This window comes from Portunus trituberculatus, chromosome 48, assembly GCF_017591435.1.
Source record: "Portunus trituberculatus isolate SZX2019 chromosome 48, ASM1759143v1, whole genome shotgun sequence".
In the NCBI taxonomy this organism is placed as follows: domain Eukaryota; kingdom Metazoa; phylum Arthropoda; class Malacostraca; order Decapoda; family Portunidae; genus Portunus; species Portunus trituberculatus.
Window position 1 is genome coordinate 22,067,863 of NC_059302.1, and position 26,505 is coordinate 22,094,367.

Genomic DNA, 26,505 nt, shown 5'->3' on the forward strand with positions numbered 1-26,505 from the left:
AGAATGAATGCCATGTTTTATGCTAACGGATATCATATTTATTATTTATACACAAGCTACAAAAATATATTGGTGCTTAATGACTTTAGAACCTATGAAATATATATTTTATAATTTCTGTCACATAGGAGTGCTGGACAATGACTTGAAAAATAATAGAAAAGAACTGCTTAATTATCATCCCGCTAAGATAAAGCGATTTGAAGAGTTTAGTTCCGTAGGTGTATTAATAAGGAAGTTACAGTTAAGAGGAAGAGTACTTTTATTAGTCATGGGGATATGGAATTGATATCTTTGACTTATCCGCCACTTTAGGCCAGCTTTGCATGAATTTTTCCCGCCTGCCTGGCTGGCTGTGTTCAACACCAAACTGTAAGGAAATGTAAATTTCCATTCTATTTGTCTGTTTTCCCTATATGTAGGATTCCAAGCACAAGTGACGTGTGTGTGTGTGTGTGTGTGTGTGTGTGTGTGTGTGTGTGTGTGTGTGTGCAATACATTGTATACAATATATATATATATATATATATATATATATATATATATATATATATATATATATATATATATATATATATATATATATATATATATATATAAACTTGAATAGAAGTGTTGCAAATACTTGTACAATATTTTTTGGAATGCATTGTGCATTGTTCGTGTATTGTGTGGTGTACATGACACGGACAGGCGATCCTTTGCCACATGGATGCAGTAGTTGCGCGGCCACCTGTTGAGATCAGTTGGATTGTCACTAAATCATACTGGAAAAAGTACTTTCATGAAGAAAATCTTGATGCACGTGGTGATGTTGCCTGTAATATGGGTATAACACGTAACAGAAATGCCAATGTTGAATGTACGAATAATGGGTGTTACATTCATCACTGTGATACATTTTAGGAAGTACAGTACAAGCAACAACATAATGGGTCTGATGGGGAAAATTTTAGGTAGGCTATGTGCACGAAGAAAGGCTTATAATGTAGAAAATTTACAAGATTGTAGAGAGATTTATTCCCTATAACAAAACGAGTAGAGTAGTGTGTTGGGAATACAGAAATAGGAGACCACATTGTCCGGTGAAGTATGACTGGAATGCAAAGATGCCACACTCTCGCTCTTCCACCTGTTCACAGCGAGCAGGCCACAACAATACACCCTGCTGAGAGGCACCTGAGGGCGGGGACGAGAGAGAGAGAGAGAGAGATGAATAAATAAAAGTTTAAGGGACGGCTTTGTTGTAGGGGGGGAGGTGAATGGTGGAAAGGTCGATATATGAAGTGCGGTGGGAATCCGGGAACGACGTCACAAATTCCTTCCGCTTACAGGGGCCATTCCGACTTAAGGAGAAGTGAATTCCTCTCTGACCGACACCAATTTCCTCCGACAGTGAACAGGACGGGAAGAGGAAATCTCTCCATCTTGCAGCCACCAAATTGTAGAGTTCCCTTTAAGTATTCTGTTTATGTTCCTATTAACCTCAACAGTACCATGGCGCGTTTCCATATTCATTCTGCTTACTATTCAGGGATTTTATACAGCTTCAAAAACTCATGTGAAGATTAAAATAGTGAAGACTGTGGCCATTAATCTTCTGACCTCCATAGACCCTTGGTAATGTCAATAAAATAGTCTAATCATACACAAATCTCAAGGTAAAAATGCGTCCCAGTACTGAAGGGGTTCATCATAACCACACGGATCGCTACAAACACGCCCGCCTCCTTCTGCCTCCCCGCTTCCTTCATCACTTCTCGGATCGACTTAACTTCTCTTAACCAATCCCTTGACTTCGTTATACGCTCATCAACTTAATTTGCATCTCCCAACCCCTCCGACCTAGGCTCAAGTCATTACGAGGTGAACTGTGTGCCTTGGTCCGCGTGACACGACGGCAAACTTAAATTTCCCAAGACGGACCAGGAATGCTAATGTTATCACCGCAAAATATTCTTATCACTTCAGTACTGGGACGCATTTTTTCCATGAGTTTTGGGGGAGATTAAACAATTTCATATACATTAGGAAGGATCTATGGAGGTAAGATGATTAATGGCCAGATTCTTCACTAATTTAATCCATACACGAGCTTCTGAAGCGGTATGAAACCACCAAGTAGTAAGTAGAACAAATATGAAAAGGTGTCACGGTATTGAAGGGATTAATCTAATCTTCACCAAACTCCTCTTATTTTGCCCGTTTTAACTCCATCCTAGTGTGATCCTTTCCTAGTGACCAACAACCTCACTCACTCGCAGCTTCATCGATCTAGTGATAGGGAAGGATTGTTGCCAGATAGTGCCATACTATCCACATACATACACCAGAAGAATTATCATACCATTACCTAATAACTGAAATAATACTACATGTGCATGATGACATAACATAATATATCTCTTCCCAATGTTACCGTGGAGTCTTTATTTTCTATTAGCTACATATAAAGAGGCGAGTTACAGTATCCTCTATTACATTATTATATCAAAGCTCCACGACCTGCTTGTCCTGTTTAACCTTGCCTGACCTTTTTGCTCCTCATGGCGTTGGATAGGCGGGCCGCGGACAAAGGGAGCGATACTTGTAGACTGGTGGCTGGCTGGTTGTGCTGCTGGCAACTCCGTAACGTGTTATTCATTTCTGGCGATCCGCACTTCAAACCTCGGCATGCATTGTGCTGTAGCTACACGTGTAGAGAGATTAGCACTCTCTCTCTCTCTCTCTCTCTCTCTCTCTCTCTCTCTCTCTGTGTGCATTTAAGGAATTAACAAAAAAAAAAAAATAAAACTCAGCGTGCATAATCACGAGTCTCTTCAATACAAAAATAGATTATTTTATGTCATGGGGGACGAGAAAAGTGGAGGCGAAAAATCCGAGTAGATAATTCCAGCACGAACGTTCAAAGATATTCGTGAAAACCTGCTTCCTTATTTACTTATCTATTTATTTATTTTCCTACCTGCCTGTACGTGATACCTGCACACTTGCGTATTTACGTAGAGAAGCACTGAGTAGCGTGTCAAGACGATAAAATTTACTTAAGATCTCAAATTCTACATCAATGCGTCTTTAGAAATATCCCAGTTTACCTTTTTTTTTTTTTTTATTTATTTATGTACTTTTTCAGCAGACCACCGCTCGACAAGGAGAGTCAGAGGTACAAGAGACGTTCATTCACAGTAAAAGCTCCAAAGACAAGACCGGAGTCGGAAGGGGAAGTAGATGGGGGGAGAAGACATGCGTATTGTTGCTCAACCCCGCGCCTCCCCCCCCCTCCCCTATCCACTGAGGTTAATGCCTTTCTACGCCCTCCAACATAGCTCTCTCTCTCTGTTACTGGAAAAGCTACAGTTGTGAAGAATTATTTGATCCGTTACATAATATATACTTCTACGGTTGTTAGTGATAGGTAAATGTTTCAAACTATCTTTTACTCTCTCTCTCTCTCTCTCTCTCTTGGAGGCAGCTGTGGCGTAGGGTTTGTTTCCAGGATTATGTGCACCTCTCCTCCATTAAGTGTGGATAAGCGGACTGAGCTTCAAGGAAATACTACATTCTAGCCTGTTCTTGCAATGACAATACAAAAAGGAACGAAAAATAAGGAAGAAAAAAAGTTTAGGTGTGGTAAGAAAAAGCGATAAAAAGTTTGTGTAGGCGTGAGTGTGGAGGATAAAGGAAAGGGGTTTTCTTTTGTCTTTTTCTCTCTCTCTCTCTCTCTCTCTCTCTCTCTCTCTCTCTCTCTCTCTCTCTCAAGACTTAATATTCATAGAAGGGCGTATAGGATGGTGTTGAAGGTGGTGCTGTTGGGGAGTGGGTGCTGGAGACTCACTGATAACGACAGCCGGGCTTTTCATGGTGTGTATGTAGAAGCAACTGAACTGATTGGATGGAGCTGTCGGGCGTGATGTCCATTTGAACGTGTGTAGGGATGGACAGCCGCAAGGACACCAGTTAGTCGTGGCAGGTCAGGACAGGGCCAGGTGAAGTGTCCGTCAGGCTCGGCAGCACTTCCTGTATTAACTCAGACACCCTTTTCTAAGCAGCAGTCAAGGGTGGTATTGTCAATCACATCACCCTGTATGTCTTGTTGGGGGACTCATCCATATTGTTGATGTTGTCGATAAGTAAATCCTTCAATTCAGCACTTCATCCTCAACGCTCGACTCGTCAACAGCTCGCTAGAGGAGTGGAGTCTGGCAAGAGAACTGGAATCCCACGCAAGTCCAGTGAATCAGTGTGCGCATGCTCCGAGTAATTTGTGAGGAGTTTTACCACACGGAGGATACATCTAAAATGCAAGCCGTACCACAGTTTGTAAAGGAAAAGTAGGAAAGAGTTAATTAATAACGGATGCCAATGCGTAAGCTGACTTGGATATGGAATGATTGAAGGGGAGAGAGACAAGCAGAGCAACATCGTGAAGCCTCGCGGTCCGGCAACAGTGTGTGAGCCAAGCAGTGTGTAGGTGGGCCGGAGTGGCGCGCTCAGTGGCTCTCTAGGAGTGAAGCTGGGAGGGAATCACGGACGCGTGGCTGGCTCGCCTGGTGAGTGTTCTCTTGTGTTCCTCCCTTCCAGCGCAGGAACCTCGTCAGAAGCTGTAGGGTTTAGCACCAGAGACTTCTTGGGTAACTGATTTATTGAAGTACCTGAGATAATGAAAGACCTTCCACCTGTTGCAGGGACGGGGATACTTTGTCTTGATGAGGATCGTGGGCACCGAATCACTTCCTGTCTTCCTTCCATGCCAGAGGCCGTCAGTCTAACAACGCGCGACGCACTCTTCTCAGGCACAGCTTCCTCACTTTTCGCCTCAGTGCCTCTTTGTTCTGATTTGTTGAGACGATCTTTATTCACCTGAAACGAATATATAAGTAATAAATAAACAAATATATATATATATATATATATATATATATATATATATATATATATATATATATATATATATATATATATATATATATATATATATATATATATATACTTTTTTATTATTTATTTATTCGTTTATTTATTTTCGTTTAATTTGTATATTTATATACTTATTCGTTTATATATTTATTTATATATTTTGTCACTCGTCGAAGATTTGAGATTGGTGGTTGTAGTGGTAGTTTTACCGATGCTTCTATCAGTAGTCAATTAGCTTTTTCTGTTATTGAATAGTGTTCCGTATCTTAAAGAAAAAATGAAAAAAATGGACGTGTACGTACTAACATGGAGTCCATCTGAGTAGTACAGTGAGTGGTGGAGGCGGGGATGTGACACGTGTGGGGCGAGGCGGAGGTGGGGGATGGGGGAGACAGCCATTGCTGCCGCACGGGGCCTTGCACTAAATGGTCAACTATAGATAGTAGGTGCGAGGGGAGTCCCTTGATGGTTTGATGAGTAATAGTCCGGCGAGGGTTACATGTCGAGTGTGTTCGTGGAATTATCAAAATAATCCAGAGGCACTGAATTTTAACAAGAGCTCTGTGGGAAATATCTCAAGACCCAATAATGCCTCTCCCTCCCTCCCCCCGCCAAACACACCTCATTATACATCTAATTAAGTAGTGAGCGAATGCGAATTGAGACCGAGCGTCCTGACATCAAAGCCATTACAATGTGGGCTGAGCACCGCCTCCCCGTCTGTCCCGTGTCCAGGCGTGAAGGATCAGGTAGAATGTAATGAACGATAGCTGTTCTGCTCTGTACTGGAATATTTACTATTTAATACCGATTACCTCCTATTATAGAGCGCTATTTTAATGAAGACCTGAATGGTGTGATATTCAGACGTGTCCGTAAGTTAAACATTAGTTATAATTCCCGGATGATTCAAGTGTATGGTATTCATTCATAAGAGATTCAAACCTTCTCTCGTTCAGCTTTGTTTGATTCGGAACATTTTGACTCACCGGCACGTGTCACCACCGTTGGATGATTCTATGTTGTTTTATGTTGATTGTTTAGATGCATTGGTTGTATTCGTATTCCCATTCTATACAGTAGCTCGAATCAACCGAAACATTTAACTGACTGAGCCTTGAACATTGTTAAAATCTAAAGTTGCATTCTTATTCGCTTCCCTTCGTGAACCCTTCTTCGCCTGCGTCACTTTAGACGCTGATAACTCTTAACACTCCTATAGAACACAGTGTCCCAAGTGTTGCTGCTTGTTTGCCTGTGTTAATCAGGTGGTGTGGAACTTTGTGTGTTGCGTGGGATACATCAGAGGCAGGCTGGTGTATTGTTAGGGTAGGATTGAGTTGCATGTGTATTACGTGAGGGTAACATTTCGCACTCGCTTTGCGCACGTGTGTGTGTGTGTGTGTGTGTGTGTGTGTGTGTGTGTGTGTGTGTACTACATTATGTTATTGTATGTATATTTTACGCTGCATTTACTAGAAGCAACCGAACGACCAAGAGCCATTTCATTGTTAAAGAAAAAAAGTAATTTGTTTATCGTCTCCATGAAGTAATGTATTAAAAACTACAAGGTAAAAGTTATGTGAAAGCACATTTCAGAAAGCTTTCAGTTAAACGACCGAGGTGACTAATATGAACGATCACAAACTGTTTAAAGATCTCATTACTTTAGTGTAGTAGCTGTCCATCGTTAGAATACTGAGCTTTATTACCATTCTCTCTGGGGACATCTCAATGGGGTGTTAGTAAGTAAGGTTCATATTGTAATCATTGTTCGTAAGTGATAGAGAATATTGTTTTTGTCATATTCCCGAACGAATGATTTTTTTTAATTAGTCATGAAAGGTAACTTCTTAGCCTCGTTACTCTAATTATTTGATATTTTTACTCATGAATTTTTTTTCTCTTAAGGAAGAGAGAGCGTCCGGCGTCCTGCAGCACGTGTTTGCTTTAATTACCTGCTGGAAATGACACAACAGCGTGAAAGGGAACGTGTTCGTGGACAGTGACACTCCTCTAGCCTGCGTGGCGCACTGCCTGCACACCTGAAAGATTAAACGTATTTTTTTTTCATGCTCCCAACACACACACACACACACACACACACACACACACACACACACACACACACACACACACACACGTTACAGTTATTAGGTTGGAATTGACTCCTGACAGACGTGGTGCCTCCCACAATGTTCTGTGTGATACGAAATGTAATAATAGCCTCGTGTCCATTCACCACCGTGGTCCATTTTCTATTTGCATAATGAGACTCGATTGACCTGTGTTATAAAAGACTTTGATAAAAGTAACAGTTTTTAAACTTCAATCTTTTCTCATTCATGTGTGTACACGTATTTGAGTTTTCATGAAGCCATCTCCCGTATAGTACACTGGTATGGTACAATGTATCCAGAGAGCTGGATTTACAACTTTCTGGAGCTGGGAAATTGTGTTAAAGGAGTCGCACAGTTGGCTTCCCGTCATCCTCCTTGATCCTTGCTCCATCACCGGGGGTTTAGCTTCTTTCCTCCTCCCTCCACCTTCCCCGCTGCCCCGCTGTGGCCTCACGTCTTCCCAGACAAGGGAAGTCACCATATCCCAAGAAAAAAAATATCTTCCATTATAAAACATTTCCTACGCCCACGCCAGTTACCCTGTCGCGCCTCAAAACACAGGAACCAATATTTTCAGCATTTTTGGACTTTGTGACCTGGAGGAAGCAGCACCAGCTCACCATGGTATCGGTTTTTGATAATGGGCATGCTGGCCTCGCCTCGCTGCAGCCAAGGATGGGCTGGGAACGAGGAAGGAGGAGGGTCAACGAGGAAGGAGGAGAGTCATAGAGAGAGAGAGAGAGAGAGAGAGAGAGAGAGAGAGAGAGAGAGTGTTATGTTTCATTTTCACCATATTTTTTCGGTTCATGTTACTTCTGCCTGCCATCATAAATTTTCCAGTTCCTGCATTTCCGATAAGTTTCCAAGGTGTCTTTCAAGTGTCTAGCGGGAAGGACGTCCAGTGAGATAGACCCCCAAGCATGAAGGACACTGACTTCTTTGTATGCATGTGTATGTATATTATTGACTGATGGGTGGGAAGAGATGGTGACGCAGTGGCCGGAGGTGTGTGTGCTGGTACAAATCAAATCGTGAAGAGGGAGGAAGAAAGAAGGGACAAGGAGAGTGAAATAAGTCCTGGTAATCAATATTCTTCTTCACACATGAGGGAGGACAATGCTCAATCTCCCCTCCAGCTTAGGTCCTTCCCATCATTCTCCTCTCCCCGGCAGAGAGTGGAGCCCCGGGGAATTTGCGTATTAGAAAGGAAGGTGAAAAATAGAAAGCATGGAGGGAAAGTGCTGTCGATTCGAAGACTGGAAGTGGTTCAGAGCTGGTAGGGTGCGAAGTGTGTGTGGGCGTGTGTGTTGAAGGGATGAGTGGGAGGGGACTAGAGGGGAGTGAGCGGTGGTGGGTCAAAAGAATAGGCTAAGCTTGGGAGAGAGGTTAGTTAGTGGGTCGCGGCAAAGGGGGGGTGGAGGGGAGGAGACAAAGAAAAAAAAAAAAGCTTAAGAAATAGTCATAGGATGGTGATGCTGGGAAGTACCGCAGATTTTTGTCGGGTTTTCCCACTAACTAAAAACAAGAACAAAACGTATTTTTCTCATTTTCTCCCCCCACTCCTCCCCTGCCATTGTAGCAGCTGCACATATAGTTAGGTCAGGTCACGTTCATAATTCCCTTTCGACATTTTCTTGCCTTGACATTTCCCCTTGACATATTGCCTCCCCTTCCCTCCCCCTTTTTGGACGCACTCCCCTATAGAACTTCGCTCCCCTTGACTTTTTACCCATCGGATATAGTGGTAGCACTGTTCAGAGAGAGAGAGAGAGAGAGAGAGAGAGAGAGAGAGAGAGAGAGAGAACTGACCAAAACCAATGTCGGTCAGTATAAAAGGTAAATCAATGAGTTTACCTAATGACTGTTAACGAAGGAAAGCAAGAAGCGTATGAATCATCCCTAGATAATTCTTCTATTTGAGTATCATAGACAATTTTGCCTTTTCTGATATTATTGCTCAAACTTATAATATAAACCTACACAAACTCATTATCATTAAACTGGGAAGCCGTACCAGCCAAAGGATTACACAAGGAAGGAAGGAAGGAAGGCGAAAGGGAAATATTCAGGAGAGGAAAATGTTCAGTGTGAATAAGTCAGGAGGAGGCGAAATGACCCACACATGTTTAAGACTCGGAGGCTGTTGATGTCGGGAATGGCTAGTCGTATCTCAAGGCTGCCCCCACTCTCAGCTTCTTCCTCTTGTGCTCAGGGCGGTCGGGAGATTGATCCACACAGCTGGCATGTAGAGGAAGACGCGCAAACCAGCATACACCGCAGCCTTCATGCCACAAAACCTCACGGCTCTCTCTCTCTCTCTCTCTCTCTCTCTCTCTCTCTCTCTCTCTCTCTCTCTCTCTCTCTCCCGTTGCTTGTTATTGCAGGAAGTGCTTTTGCTTTTTGTTTCTTTTCGTAATATTGTTTTTCGTAACAGATGGCAAGCCTTTTATTTCCTCTTAGAATTGTTTAATTGTAGAGAGAGAGAGAGAGAGAGAGAGAGAGAGAGAGAGAGAGAGAGAGAGAGAGAGAGAGAGAGAGAGGGCAACAAATTGAATCTGCTCTGAGACTGGCGAAACTATTATTTTTTTCTCCCACCTGTTCGTAAAAGAAAAATTGGACTTCCCTGGAATGAGTGATGGCTGGCAAAGATCTGAGCTGAGGTGGGAATAAATCTAGTTGACGTGGTTTCTAAGAGGTTCCCTGATGGAGTGGCAGCAGCAGGCGGGTCCACAGTGTAAGGGTGTAGTCTCCAGGGAGTGTGCTTCACCGCGATAGTGTTATACCTGCTCTGTCTGCTTCTGGTGCAAGTAATGGCTAGGGTTGTGGTTGTGTCTTGGAGCATTAGTTGATGTTACGGTTCTTCTTGCTACTTACGAGTATACGACCACTGCTACTACTACTACTACTACTACCTCTACTACTTCTGCTTTGTGTATACTACTACTACTGCTACTGCTACTGTTACTGTTACTGTTACTCTTACTGCTGGTACTACTACTACTACTGCTACTACTACTACTACTACTACTACTACTACTACTACTACTACTACTACTACTACTACTACTACTATTGTTATTATTATTATTATTATTATTATTATTATTATTATTATTATTGTTATTACTATTGTTATTATCATTATTATGGATGATATTGTTATTATTATTGTTGTCGTGTTGACTCGAAGCCGCATGAACTGAATCATCAAAATCAATTAAACCATGAGTGATATTTCTGATTTCTCTTTTTATGTGGATGTAGTTGTTTATTTGACTTTACTTAATCTCTCTCTCTCTCTCTCTCTCTCTCTCTCTCTCTCTCTCTCTCTCTCTCTCTCTCTCTCTCTCTCTCTCTCTCTCTCTCTCTCTCTCTCTCAAACCCTCCTGGATACTGACGATAGCAGCTGCACCTCCCTTCGCTCATGTATGCAGTAGAGGACAGGCACACAGGCACACACTGTCCTCCATGTTGAGCGCAAACAACTCCTCGCGGCGTGAACTTAATTAGATTTTCTTTTAATATTCAAAACACACCACGAAGAAGATACGCCGCAAGGATTATAATTTTTTTTTTTTCACGGTACACCTAAAAAGAAAAGAGGAAGCCGTGGTAGTACAGTTCTTCAGTAAGTGATGCGAGTGTAATATAGTGTGGAGAGCCTCGTGATGCGGGAAGGTATGTTTTGCCCTGGGGCCCTGACATGTTGCCTGGGAGACGTCGTAACCAAGATCTGAAATGGACGGCTAGTTTTGTGAGTGGCGGTTGAGCGGAAGGGATGAATAGAGCGCTGCGGGGCTGTGGCGTTGTGGCTGAGGAGTAATTCAGATCGCGGCAGTCACTCCACAGCCTGCCCGTGAGTGTTAATTTGGATTATATCGTGTAGGGGGTGGGGAATATTAATGGGAGTTTGAGGGAGTGAGGTGAGAGAAAGTTGCGGGGCTCAAGAAACGATGGAGAGAAGAGAAGGGTGGAGTGATGCTTTGTGTGTGTGTGTGTGTGTTCATTTGTGTGTTAATTGTGTTTTTACTCCTGTCTGACTCAAGCTCGTTATGTTTTTTCCTTTAATATTTCTTCGTCATTGTCTTTACAGTGGAGAGTGTCCTGGCATACACGATGTCTTGCTGTAATAAATTTCACTGATACTTTGTCCCATCCTGAGAGACAAGTTTTCTCATGTAGTTTTTTTTTCTTTACTTTTGTGTAATTTCTTATTGTTTTTTTGTGGACAACTATTTAGTAATCGTAAGCAGTAACCTTTATTATCTACCTACGTGGTTTTTATAACAAGATAATGACTACTCTGTTTCTTCTATTATGTAGCTCATGCGATCCTTATTTATGATTAACTATAATAACTATCTTGTGGCTACGTTTCTCAGTCTTCTAGTATGATTTTTACTAGACCAACTTATTTAGATCAAAATAATGGCTAGTCTTTTTCTTCTATTCTGTAGCACATTCGATCGTTATTTACCGTTAGACCACTATAATAACTATCTTGGGGTTGCGTTTCTCAGTTTTTTAGTATGATTTTCGTTAGACTTCAATGTGTATAGATTAGACATATATCGTATATCCGCATCCGCATCCGCGGAACATCCGCATATTTTTTCACATCCGCATCCGCATCCGTAGTTGTGATAATCTGAACATCCGCGTCCGCCTCCGCATCCACTTTTATGGGGAAATATATATCCGCATCCACATCCGCATCCGCACTCTACAGAGGATGTGTGTATGCGGATGTGTTCTATGTATTGCACAATCTATAGATTATAGAGTAATATATAGACACGCAGTCACAGACTCACAGAGCACTGCCTAGTGCTTACAGACTTAGAGTTCAGACAGAGCTTAGAAATGTGGAGTAAATTTATTGATGTGTCTAATGAATTAATTATCTAGTAAAACTAAAGCATATAATATCACGTATTCATTTCCTTTCAAACTTACCGTGTAATGTGTCTAGAATTAAGGGGAAAGACAGGAGGAGGGAGCGAATTTGACATAGTGACTATGAAGTACAAATACATAGTAAATAAATAGCAAACTGTGAATGGTGGAATGTTAGAAACTTAGTAACGACAGATGAGTGAGTCACTGTGTGTGTGTGTGTGTGTGTGTGTGTGTGTGTGTGTGTGTGTGTGTGTGTGTGTGTGTGTGTGTGTGTGTGTGTGTGTGAAGAGGGAGGCTTATCACCCTTGCTTGTCACCTTCACCCCAATTCCTGATGCCTAACGCTGGTGAGAGAGAGAGAGAGAGAGAGAGAGAGAGAGAGAGAGAGAGAGAGATATTGTAATGCGTGTGTCGTGTGGCTGAGTAATGTCGTACATTGCAGTCTTAGACCTTATTCTCACTTCACATGATAGAATTCAGTGCTTCTTCCTTAAATACATTTATTGCGAATGTTTCCATAATTATACAAATAATAATGAAAAATATGAACCGACAGCGCTGAGCTCTTATCGCAGGAGTTTTCCTGTCGTCGCCTGTTCCCTCTGATGTAGTGAGTTGCCGATGAAAAAAATTTTCAGAGGAACCTACTATATTAGCTATTGTTTTATTATTATTATTATTATTATTATTATTATTATTATTATTATTATTATTATTATTATTATTACTATTATAGAGGGCTTTTCGATGTATTTCTTACTAGAATTTAATGTAATGAGGCATTATAATACAGTAATTTTCTTTTCACATTTGCTAAGCATCTCGAAAATGTATAATACTGATCCATAAGTTGTAAACTGGCATTCTGAACATAAATCCTACATAGTACACTGGCAGGTCATCAGTTTGGTAAGAGTTTGCCTTCGAAGTAAGAAGTACTGCTCCTTCCTTGCTTGTTCCTCTCTGATAAACAGTTTGCCAGTGTGTTTAAAAGGATATTATAATCAAGTTTACTAAGCCTTGTTGCTCTGTGTGGTGACTGCTATAGCAGCTGAAAAAAACAGCGTCACATAGCAGTGAAGTGTGGAAATATTTCATGAGTAAGTCAAGTGACCTAGCACAGTGTCTGTTGTGCAAGAAAGATTATTCACGAAAGGGACGTGGAACTACATCTTCGAAAAACTACTTGAAATCAGTGCATAAAGAACAGTGTGAAGAGTTAATGGCAAAAGAGAGAAAGAAGTTGGAAGAAAAAGTAAATATAGAAAAAACGCCTTTGCAAAAAGCAAAGACAGATGCTAAGCAAAGGAATGTTGCTGAGTATTTTCAGAGTGCAACATTATGGGATGCTTCTAACCCTTTTAACCCATTCGAACTCATTTGCCAGTATTTTGGTTCTCCCACCTTGTTTTTATTTGTTACTTCTGCTGCTGTCTGCATGGTCTGACACTGAAGCAGGCTTTTTATTTTTGCCCTCTTGGTCAGAGCGTTTGACGTAAAAACATCTGCATCCGCATCCGCATCCGCGAGGATGTCATATTTTGATATCCGCATCCGTATTTGCATCCGCATTTTAGCAGAGACTGACATCCGCATCCACATTTGCATCCGCAAAATGACATCCGCATATACATCCGCATCCACGGATGTCTGAAATTCGACATCCGATACATCTGTAGTATAGATAAAGATAACAGTATGTAGAATTGTTCTTTTGCTGGGAAAGAACTATGAAAAACATCCCGAACAAGGAAAAAGAACAGAGAAAAACATTTAATCGTAATTCCACAAAGCTGTCCTCAGTAAAATAAAGTCATTAGGTCCATTACGAGTCCCAAAGGAGGCGTTACTTCACCGCCACGAGGAATTAGTATCATTAAACGTGCATGTCGCTTGTGTTCATGATGAGACACGCAGGAGTCAATTGGTGATGCCTTGAGTGGGCAGAGTAACCAAGGTAGGAGGAAGAGGTGTGTAGTAGTTTCTGTTCAGGTGACATGGGACTGACAGTGCTGGAGAGAGAGAGAGAGAGAGAGAGAGAGAGAGAGAGAGAGAGAGAGAGAGAGAGAGAGCATTGCAGACTGACGTATCGTAAAAGTTAAAGCGTGATAGATAGACTGACAGACTGACAGCTGCAGACAGTAAGAGAGAGTAAGGATATACTTTTCCCTCACCACCACTACCTTCCCGTCACTCCACGCTGCTTCACGCCGCCATACTCGCCACAATAACTATCCGACGCAGTCTTCCCGCCTTAACTATCCGACGCAATCTTCCCGCCTCGGTGCTCTGAACGCGGGCACCCAGGCGTCTCTAGATTTCAAGGCCAGAGGGCATGACGAACGAACTCTACGTGAAATAATAGAAATACTTACGTCAAACATAACGAAATGTAAATAAATAGATAAAATAGATAAAAGAAACGATTATTTTTTTCAGTACTGAGACTTTTTTACTTTGAGATTTGTTTACGACTAGACCATTTTATTGACATTAGGAAGAGTCTATGGTGGCCAGAAGATTAATGGTCACAATCTTCACTATTTTAATCCAACACATGAGTTTCTGAAGTTGTATAAAATCACCAAATAATAAGCAGAATAAATATGAAAACGCGTCATGGTTCTCAAGGGGTTAAATCCTGAAAATATGCTAACGAAGAACGCTAACCAGAAGTTTGATACAGAACTAGGAAAGAAAAAGGAAATCTTGACGGTGTTTTTATCTTTCACTAATAAGCAAAACTATATCCTCATTGCTTGTGGCGAATTTTAACCGACAGCCATCACCAGCGAAAAGAAAATCTTATCTCTTACATGTGTCAATAATTTTACCGCCAATCGTTGTTTACTGAGACATTACTAGCAACTGGCCAGCGATTCCTCAGGTGACAAACGTTGATATCCTTTCCACGGCGCTGTGATAGTCTGTGCACGCGCTAGAGGGATGGTGAGGCTGAACAGTAACAGTCGAGAGATGACAATAGATAACCAACCCGTGAAATCGTGGTCTTGTGAAGTTGAGTCCTGGATTTGCTCTTCCGCCGCGCCTCGCCTGGCAGCCCAGAGTAATCCTGCGGCCTCCTAGGGAATCAGATTGCATTGCTCCAACTTCGATTTTCCCGGAAGAGAGAAGAGAAGCGAAAAATAAAACCATCAGATGATATGAAGGTAAATGGAGGAAGAACGAGTGTGGGAGAGTGGCGGACACAGCTGTGCATGCGACAAGGGGACTATCTTTTGCTCTCTCTCTCTCTCTCTCTCTCTCTCTCTCTCTCTCTCTCTCTCTCTCTCTCTCTCTCTCTCTCTCTCTCTCTCTCCTTATCCAGGCAGTCGTGTGAATATCGTCTGATCTTATATCTTCCCTTCCACTGTCTGCGTATTTCGGTAATCCTCCTCCTCCTCCTCCTCCTTCTCCTTCTCCTTCTCCTTCTTCTTCTTCTTCTTCTTCTTCTTCTCCTCCTCCTCCTCCTCCTCCTCCTCCTCCTCCTCCTCCTCCTCCTCCTCCTCCTCCTCCTCCTCCTTTCTTCTTCAACACCACATTTCGCTCGTTGGTTTCCTCCATTCATACCAGTTTCCACCTCTGAGAAGCTATTACGTGTGTGTGTGTGTGTGTGTGTGTGTGTGTGTGTGTGTGTGTGTGTGTGTGTGTGGTAAAGTGGGATTTCTTTTTTTTTCATTTAATATAACTGCCGAAAAATTTTGAACACCTACATTCTTAAATTACGTCTTCACTGATATGTTTTGCTGCATGTTATCGTTTTAGACACAAGTTGATTGTTCTCGCGCGCAGGAAATGGTGTACAAGAAAAAAAAAAATGAACTCCTTCAGTACTGGGACGCATTTTTTACCTTGGGTTTGGATTGGATATAATTAGACGATTTTATTTACATTAGAAAGGGTCTACGGAGGTCAGAAGATTAATGGCCAGAGTATTTACTATTTTGATTCCCACATAAATTTCTGAATCTGTATATATAGTCACCACAGTAACCAAAATGAATATGAAAACGCGTCATGGTTCTGAATGGGTTAAGAATTGCAAGAAAACATACCGTACTTCGTTCTATTAATGTGGGAAATACAAGCTACAGATAAATTGACGACTCTGCACGTATATATGTTCCTTTATCCCTTTGAGTACCATGACGCGTTTCCATTTACATCCAGCTTACTATTTGATGATTTTATTCAGCTTCAGAAACTTAGGTGTGGGATTAGAATAGTGAAAACTTAAGCCATTCATCTTCTGACTTTCATAGACCCTTCCTAATGTCAATAAAAATGGTCTAATCGTACACAAATCTCAAGTTAAAAATGTGTCCGAACTGAAAGGGTTAAGAGACAGGCACCCGTATTCAGAAACGCTTTGCTCTCTCACGATGACTATTTCCAAAGGCTCTAGTTGAAGATACTCGTGTTCTTAAGAATATTTTTATGGTTCTGGTGATGGATTAGCAAGATTTCTACTTGATCATAAGGAGAACCTGTCGTTTATGAGGACTTGAAAAATTATCGTAGTCAGAGAGCAAGGCGTTTCTGAATATGGCCGGGTGTACGATCCATTGGGGAACTGGAAAAAACGTCGTGGAGATCTATATGTCTCCTAGAAAGTGCGTAGTGTACTCGGAATGGATGTCACTACAGAAATCTAAGGCGAAGTGGGTAAGAAATGTGATACTAAAGACAAACGGAGTATTAACCCCTTCAAAGCTGAGACGCATTTTTACCTTGATTTTTGGGTATAATTAAACGATTTCATTGGCATTAGGAAGGGTCTATGGAAGTCAAAAAAGTAATGGCCAGTCTTTACTACTGTAATCTCAACGTATTTTTCTGAAGCTGTATAAAATCGTAAAATGAGAATCAGACTGAATATGAAAACGCGTCCGGGTACTGAGGAGGTTAACCCCTTCAGTACCATGACACATTTTCATATTCATTCTGCTTACTATTTGGCGATTCTATACAGCTTCAGAAACTTGTGGGCATTGAATTAGTGAAGACTCTGGCCATCAATCTTCTAACCCCCATAGATCCCTCCTAATGTAAATAAAATTGCCTAATCATACCCAAAACTCATGATAAAGATACTGAAGAGATTAAGGAGTTAGCCTCAGACGGTTCAGAAATGTGTCTGTTAAGTTGACCACTGTAACGATTAGCGTAGTGTTTTGTTGTGATGTTCGCGTTTAGAAACATCTTAAGACCTTTGCTGTTACTGGATTTCGAGAACTCTTCCAACCTGAATGTGTCGTCTCTTACCATGAGTCATATTGAGGAAGCCTGCTAACACGTACAATGATTGAAAATCTATTTGGATGCACAGTTGTGTGGAATGACGCACCTGGTTCCCCGAAAAGAAAAAAAAGAAAAATGCAAAAGGGGACGACACACAAAGGTCGTAGAGTTTGGATCAATGGATAATACGAGGGTGATGTAAGAAATTCTGTGTAATATGCGAAAAAATGAGCGACATCAGCAGGAATTGAATAGGAATTTTATCATCACGTCGTTCCCATAACCAGTCTCCCACCCTCTTCTCTTACATCTTGCTCGCTCTCTTCGAAGTGACGCGTGTGATGCAGTTAACGCTGAGAACGTGTGCTGTAGATGCGATGCGTTAGGTAGAGATCAGGATTACTCTTCACTTTCGTTACCTACAGCAAGTAACATGATGCCAAATCTTCCTCCTAGTTCCTATTATGAACTCGTGTTCTCAAACACTTCTGTACTTCACCTACACTATTTAAATTGACACGGTTTATTTTAAGGTGTTTTTACCGTTCTAGAGGCAGAATGACAATATTTCTACATTATTAACTGGAGAAACACACTTGAAAATCCCGCTAATCATCTCTGCGGCAATTGAAAATAATCGTGGTGAGAATATGAGCCTCAGTAAGGCGGCAGGCACCCCACCAGCTAGGTGTGTATCCTTGTGGCGTGATCGATATAAGAGTGCCCGAGGAAATCTGGAAAGGTAAATTGACGCATATTTAGGTTGTGTTCTGAGGGAAGGTGTATCGTCAGAGGTTATCCTTCTCATGCTACCGGTAGATTAGTGGACACAGAAGCAAAATGAAAACTCAAGATGTCAGATTGAACATTAACGAGCAATTTACCTACCCTACCCATTCATGTCTCACATTACTCGACCCCATTACCAGCTATACCCTCCGTAAACAGGCCAATCTGCTCGGGGATCGAAAGTCAACAGCAAACACCACTCCATCAAACCTTCGTGTCTCGTCATGGTGCAGCTCGACCCATCAAGATCATGGACGGGAAGATATTTTAACCCTCACCACTCTGGCACACGCGCCTAATCCAATTAATTATGGAATGATGACCTTTTTCCCATCCAGGTCACTCTATCATTGTCCACTGCCTATAATGTCAACTATTTATAATCGCAGTGAGATGTCAACGCATTGTATTACGTCAGTCTTGCTGTTTCTTACTGGTCCCTCTTTAGGTTATACTTTAGAACTTGTACACTTTTCTGCACATCCAACCTTGTGTCTGTGTTGACGTCTGATTATTTGTCTAATATTACTACAGCAGCCATGGTACCACATCACAAATTATTACGTAGATACTTGAGAGCATTACCATTAAAAACAATGTAAGAAAAAATAGATTCGAAATATAATGATTGTTTAATTTAGCTAAAGAATATATAGAGGTGTTCGAACACATTAAGACTTCTGAAGCAATGCGGTACGATATCGTCAGTGAATAGAAAGTATAATAAAGCAAGAAAACTATCGTGTCTGAAATAAGTATGGTGGTATCTTATTTATAAATCATATAGGTAATTTAATCCCTTCAGTACCGTGCTGCGTATTCATATTCATTCTGGTTATTATTTTGTGATTTTATATTTCTTCAGACACTTATGTGCGGATTGAAATAGTGAAAGATTCTGGCCATTAATCTTTGACGTCCGTAGACCCACCCTAATGCAATTAAAATCGTCTAACCACATCCAAAAATCATGGTAAAAATGCATATCAGTATTGAAGGGGTTAACAGGTATTCAAACTTAGAGTGATAAAACAGTACAGCGAATGAAGAACTCAATGCAAGTAAACATAGGAAGCATCACCCTATTAGACAAATTAGTGAGGGATAGCATAAAGCAAGGCAGGCTACTCGTGTTTAATAACTTGCCATGCCAGGTAACGAGGAACGTGGAGGAAAAAAGAGGAGGAAGATTAAAAGATTGCGTAGTAAAAACTGCTTGTCATTTTTTACATAGATTAATTAATTACTGGTAGGTTGATACAGGACGCAAGCAAGATTGTGAAAGAGATCAGTCGTAAGTTAGGGATGAAAAATGATGAGCCTTGATAGAGATAAAAAGAGATAGAGAGCTAGAGAGACCAAAACAGATAGGTCACTGAGAGAAAATAGAATATTGAAATAAGAAACGAAAGACGAAACAGACGACATAGAAAGAAAACTGATGAAGAAATATACCCAGAGAGTATAGAGGAATGCAAGTTAAAAGCCAGAGGGTACAGAGGTTGAGGAACAGTAGAACAACAAGGTGGATTGCGTAAGTAAGAGAAAAGAAGGTGATACGGTGATACGTGATACTGTGTGTGTGTGTGTGTGTGTGTGTGTGTGTGTGTGTGTGTGTGTGTGTGTGTGTGTGTGTGTGTTAGGTAGGCAAGGTTTCTTTTTTTTTCCTTTTAATAGCAGAGACATTCATTTACAAGACCTCCCTGCTTGACGGTATATGCAACAGAGATAGAGCTAAGGTAACCGTTCAGAATAAAAGTAATAGAAGGAACATAGAGTACCTGTCTGTGATGAGAGAGAAATTCACGAACGTTGATTGCGAGATGACTGAGACGTACGTAGAAGTAGTCAAAGTATTGGTCGAAATAAGAGACAGATGACTAGTTGGAAAGAGAAACGTTTTTGTAGGAATGGAAACCGGGATGAGGGAAATGAATCAAGGAAATGAAGACTGGATGGCGGAAGAAGGAATTTTAACTCTACAGGGAACAAAAGAGGAGGATTAGAAGGGAGAAGGAAAAAAAGGAGGAAGAGGAAAATAAGGAGGTGAGGGTGGGGAGAATGTCAGAAAAGAAGCAGTAACAGACATTCAGTGGAAATAAGTGATTAGTATAAAAGAATATAAGGAAATGGCAGGACTACCAGATATAAGATGAAGAGTGGGAATCAATCTACCGTAATCATGCCAGAGTAAATCTTAAAGAAATTGTTGAAAATAGTGGGAGAAGCAAGGATGAAAATAGAACTATACAAGAGAAAATACAACTGAAAAAAATACGTGATTATTTTTAGATATTAATTAAAGCATGGAGGAAAGAAAAATCATTATTTAAAATTTTTTTTCTCTGGAGTATTCATATTTGAAGAAACGAAAGAATTGCTAACAAAAATAAAAGTTCCAGAAATATACAGAGGATAAAAATGGAAGGAATTGATAACGAAAAGAAAGAAAAAAAATAATAGTAGTATTGGTAAAGCCTTGATTCCCTACAAACTTAAGCCAGAATTTACCATGAGCACATCTCCCGAAGGTCGATGTGGCTAAAGAAACCCTTGTAAAATCAAAGATTCAGAGAGAAATTTGTTATTCAGCTTCATTTATAGAGGGAGAGATGAATTAAGGTGAAACGTTGAAAAGTAGTATGTTGTAGGTTGGACAACTGTGTGTGTGTGTGTGTGTGTGTGTGTGTGTGTGTGTGTGTGTGTGTGTGTGTGTGTGTGTGTGTGTGTGTGTGTGTGTGTGTGTGTGTGCGCGTGTTCACTTAGCATCCACTTATTATTTGATGGATTTATACCGAGGAAACATTACATAAACATCAATCACACATCCCTGATTTATTATATACTCTCTATGCCTTACGTTAATCCCATGAAACCCTCAGCCATGCAGCCTTCCCGTGCACCACGCCGCCACACTTCCATTGCCTCTAAGGACCATTTTCAGAAAGAGTTCAACGCTGCGCCTCCACTAATTCAAAAGGCTGCTGTTTAAGTGACACAAGTTTTCAAGGGTGTTTCTATGGTTCTAATGACAAATGAACAAGGGTAATACACAATTTACAGGAGAAACACCCACAGAAACCCGGCTTGTCATCTCTGTGCACCTTGGAAAATAATCTTGGTGAGAGAGCGGACAGTTTCAGAATAATAAAATAAAGAAAAGAAAAGAAAAGCGGGACTATGATACCTAACCATCACCTGAAAGAAAGACTAATGCCAGTATATATCGTGGGGTCTTTCTGCCTGTTTATACTTTACCCAAGCCGTTGATTTTTACATGAGAAATCCCACACTCACTATTTGATCTCCCTGTCACTGATCGTGCCTCATAAACTATTACTGTAGGTGAAAGAGTCAGGGGTTTGTATTTTTCTCCTATCCTCTCCTGTTAGGGTTAATCCACCAGAGAACCGGCTTTGTTATTTGTATTAATCCTGAGTGGAAAATAAGGAAATTGTGTTGGCGTTATTGTTATTTGTACGCCTCAAGTTGGTTTTTATTTCTTTGACTCGTGTTGGACTTTGGCAATATCATAAACCTGTTGACCGAGAGAGAGAGAGAGAGAGAGAGCGCGAGGACCTTATACTGCTCGAAAGTTGTTATGTTCATTGTTATTTTTATAGTGGTTACATTCCAAAAGTTGAAATTGAACATGTCATTCATATCAGGGTTGGAGAGAGTAAATAAAGGTGAAAGGGAAAAAGTGTCCTCCCCCTCCCCCTCTCTCTCTCTCTCTCTCTCTCTCTCTCTCTCTCTCTCTCTCTCTCTCTCTCTCTCTGTGTGTGTGTGTGTGTGTGTGTGTGTGTGTGTGTAATAATAATAATAATAATAATAATAATAATATACGTTTTATTTGAATTGCAGTACATACATACTGATAATATACATAGAGGGATGGGGGAGGGGCGCTTAAGAATAGCATATTAGTCTGACGGTTTATGGAAAAGTGTCTGCGTGTGTGGGGGGGAGGGGAGCGGCCAGAAATGGGAGTCAATGTCGCAGGATAAGAGTAAAAACAAATAGCTGTCCTCGCCAACCCTTCAAGTCATCTATTTGCTACACTCCATGTCTCTTACCGTCCCGTGGTAAAGATGAGCCCACATTATCACCTCACCTGGCCTAATACCCCACCTTTAAGATCTCACCCACTACTCGCTGTCCTTCCCCTTTCATTTAGTCTCCTTTCTCCCTCTCCCTCTTCACTCGCGGCGACCCCTTCACACTCTGATACACCAAGTTATGGGAATATTATCTCGCTTCATTTTACTGTTTCTCATTCCGGTCTGGTTGATAAACGGATGAAATGATTTGTGGACATGGGAGTAACTTCGCTTTATTCTGGAGAAGTTTTGGTCTGATTTATGTGGAGAGTAATCGAGGAAAGCCGTGCGATGGAAAATGTATTCCCTGAGGTGCAGTTTAAGATCGATTAGCTCACGATGGGAGTGATATCAGAAGAAATGTAATCCCTAACTCTAAATTATTACCGATCAGTACCGGATTCTTTTTACGGCTTAACAGGGAGGTTTCAAGGTATTTGTTCCTGAACTTTGGCTAATTCTTTATTATTTTTTAAGGGAACCAGCATTTCAAGTAGGCCATTTTTTTTTTTTTTTTTATTTTGTTACCCTTGGCTGGTTTCCTTCTTGCATAAAAAAAAGATCCCTTTCGTCTTTCTTTCTGGAGTCTTCCTTATATATATATTTTTTTTTTGTGTGTGTGTGGTTCCTGAAAAAAAAATGTAATGTTTCTTTTTATTGTATACTTAGGATACGATTATGAAAGGTATTTGTCTATAACTTTTCCTTCTCCCCCAGCCAAGCGTCTCGTTTGGCGTGCTGTGCTTCCTGTTTCTTGATACCAAAGAGGCTTATGGACTCGTACTTGTTACTTGGATCCTGTTTCTGAGAACTTCACCTGCATCCAGTGTGGTGTCGGCCGCGTCTTGAAGGCAGCGCACGTTTTCCAGGTACACGAGTTTCCCCTCACTCTGCATCAATCCTCCTCCCAAGGTTCCCAGGATTTGCGTTCCCAGCATTCAGAGGGCGTCACGGGTCCCTCGAGATAATGGACACTGGAGCCTGGCAGGAAAGTGCTACTGTGTCATGTGTGTTAAGATCGTGTTCTTCTTTAGCCCCCTCAATACAATAACGCGCTTTCATATTAATTCTGCTTACTATTTAGTGATTTTCTACAGCTTATAAAATTTGCATGGGGCTGAAAATACTGAAGACTCTCGCCATTTATCTTTTGACCTCTGTAAATTCTTCCTAATGTTAATAAAATCGTCTAATCATATCCAAAACTCAATGTTGAAAATGCGTCCCATTACTGAAGGAGTTAAGTCAAAGCTATCTATTCCCAATTCTACGTCGAGTCTTGATAAGCATTCTGCCTTAATGGTGTTTTAGTTTTCTTAAGGCAATCTTTTTTTCTTTCCTCCAGATGATGTCGCCTATATCTATAGAGTAACATATACTTTGGGAGCTTATTTATTTCTTTGCACGTCTTTTTCCTTCTTAAAGACATTAACTTGCTTTATAGAAGGAAAGGACAACAAGTATCTCCGACAACGTCTTCTTTTTTTCCCAGAGGCCACAATACCTGTCCCACTTGCCGTCTCTCTCGAATGTTGTTGTCAGTTCCGCCGTAGTCACGAACACTGCAAAGGATTCTGGCGCTTCCTGGAATTCACTGAAACACAGACTTTTTTCCAAGGCATCGTCTAGCTTCTTTTCTCTAATAGACACTGCATTCCCAGGGGATCTTCCGTGGAGAACTAGCTTCCTGTTTAGTTATTTGTTACTTGTTTATTTTATTGACTGTTGATTGATTTTGTCGAGGATATGAGAGTGTGGAGTATGTTTAGTCAACTTGATTAAAGAAATGAGTGTACCAAAGTTTCCTGCGTAGTTGGTGACTTTAAACGAACATAAAAGTGACCACTTGGCTCTTCTTCCACTTCAAGGGGCTTATGCCAGATTCCTCTTTTTCTCTTTCATGTTGAGGTGGAAAATATTCTTGCTTGGCGAAATGTTTCAAGATAGAAAAATCCGTCTTGTGCTGTCACATAACTACAAATATACCACCATTAGAATAGCGCTTACTTGCAGGAGACAGAAGGATTAATGGTAATAAGTTTTCGTGCTCTTTTCTATTCCTGGAAAGCAACTGACGTAATAGAAGCTGCAAAACTTTCTTGCAGCATGTATTTCTTATTTTCCAGAACATTTTTTATGTGATATTAAGGAAGGTAATAAACTAGGAAAAGTGCGCACAGAAGAATGTTACCTTGAAATTACAGATCAGCTAAAGAAAAGAAAGTTTGGTAGCCAGAAGGAACTCGGTAACAACGGACAAAAAAAGCACAGCTGTTATCATGGAGAGAGGAAAGTGTGAACGAGTAAAGGAGGGGAACTTGTGGTTAATGAAATTGAGGGCAGAAATAGGCAGAAGTGAACAGCGTGTATTGCCTCGCCCAGGGACCAAGGGAGGGACAAAAGTGGGAAGTGCAAAGTTGGCGTGAATTGGTAAGGTAATGGTTTGGAAACACACACACAGAGAGAGAGAGAGAGAGAGAGAGAGAGAGAGAGAGAGAGAGAGAGAGAGAGAGAGAGACCAGATTAAGTTATAGAAAAGGTTAAGTTTTGCATACTGGCTGGAATTATGAGACTGAATGATATAATATAGTAGCCGTTTGTGAACATTCTCTTTATAGAAAACCCAGGAATGTGTTATTGGAGTACACATGAATGCACGAATGACGAGCTGAAAGGGTTGATGGAACGAATACTGGTATATCTGAAGGCATGGATGCAAATGCGGGAAAAGGAGCTGCGCCAGTGTTCTCTGACCTCTTTCCTCTTGGTTATTACGAAGTTAATACGACTTGGGAGTAAAAGATGTGAATAATGATGAAGGAAGGAAGAAGAATGTGGTTATATAAAAGAAAAAATGGGAAAGAAAGAATAGAAAAGTTGAATAAAAATTAAAGAAGAGTGTCAAACCGGGAATAAATAAAAAAAATAAAAGAATATTGATGAGGAAGGAAGAAAAATTGTGGTTAAATAAAAGGGGAAAAAAATAGGAGAAAAGGAATGGAAGAGTTGAAAAAAGAAAGATTAAAATGAGAATAATAAATGAATAAAGGAATAATGATGAAGGAAGGAAGAAGAATATGGCTGAATAAAAAGAAAAGAAATATTAAGAGATAAGGAATGGAAGAAATGAAAAAGGAAAAAAGTGTTAAAATGAGAACAAAATACATGAATAAAAGAAAAAAAAAATTACTAGAAGCGAAAGCAGTATTTAGAATGGAACAGACGAACCGACATTTTTGTATAGGAAAGAAGGGACTTAAGTAGTGGACAGAAGTGAAACGGATAATCAGTGGAGAGGGGGAGATCTTTCTCTTTAATGAGTATATAATGGCTTTTGGTGAGAAGACACGTAGAAAGGGAGAAGAGGATAGGAGGAAGAGGAGTAAACTGAGAGACGGGCGTGGGTTGATAGTAGGTCACGGGAGGCTTGGAGGGCGGGACAGGGAAGAGTGTGTGTAGGAATAAGTATCAAAATGTCTGAAGGAGTAATTTTGAGAGAATGTGTATAATGCGCGAGGGTGTGGAGAGTCAAGTCAGTGTGGAGGTCGATTATAGCACCAAATGGAGGAGTGTGAGGGGACAGGGAAGTCAGAGATTGAAGTTTAGGATAAATATTTTGAATGCTGGATAATTTATAGAAAAGCAGTGTTGGTTTATGACGTTCCTATAGTGACGAGAGGGCTTAGGTGGTACTGGCTTGTTATTCAAATGGAGATATCGCTAGGACGCTCTCCACAAAGGCAGAAGTGAGGCATTGTGCGAGAGAGTGAGACGATGTTTTGAAGATATTAATAAGGCAGCGTACAAAAGACTGGCGCTCCTGAGATGAAGACGAGGATGTTTGAGAGGATTGTTGTGCCGCTTTGTGAGAAATTACGACGTGGATTTGCAATATAAGATGGAGGAGACTTCTATTAAAATTGTTGTTGACGATGATTGTGGCAAGAGCAGTGATGTCAGAGTGAAGGACAAAAGAAACAAAGGTTCATGAGTCGGGGAGATCAAGGCCGGTAAAGTAAGGAAGAGAAATTAGATAATATGTAAAGAGGGTGGGTGCATGGCTGGGATGTGAGGCGATGGGGCAAAAATGCATCAAAGGCTGGAGTATCGAAGTAGAGTAAGGTAGTCACTGGTGCTAGTTTATTGTGTGTGTGTAGTGAGGTCGCCACGTGAGGAAGATTATCAGGCGTGATCTTGCTGAGCTTAGATTAAATAAAACACAAGGAAACATCCGGATTCACGCTCAAAAAAAAAAAAAAAAGTAAAAAACCGCAAACATCCTAAGAGTGTATTGTCCTGTAGGTAAGGAGTAATTCTCGTGTTAGCTTGGTTAGCTTTCACTGACAACAGCAGAGACAACAGTGCTTTGTGTTAGCCTTCACTCGGGTGCCTGTCATGTTTAAACTTTGTGAAGCGTGTGGCCCAACTACTGATTGCCTG

General features: G+C 40.9%; 1 protein-coding gene across 4 annotated transcripts in view; it reads left to right on the forward strand.

Annotated features, from left to right (window-relative positions):
• Nucleotides 1-26,505, forward strand: part of LOC123498903 (neurensin-1-like) — a 379,401-nt gene that overhangs the window by 7,171 nt on the left and 345,725 nt on the right. For 2 of the 4 annotated variants that reach the window (XM_045246442.1, XM_045246445.1), the window contains exon 4: nt 22,783-22,934. The exons of 1 other annotated variant lie outside the window; for it this stretch is intronic. The gene's annotated coding sequence lies outside the window, so the exon portion shown is untranslated. Of the gene's footprint in view, nt 1-4,443; nt 4,551-22,782; nt 22,935-26,505 lie in introns of those variants that run through there. One more of the 4 variants, XM_045246444.1, reaches the window with a different exon arrangement.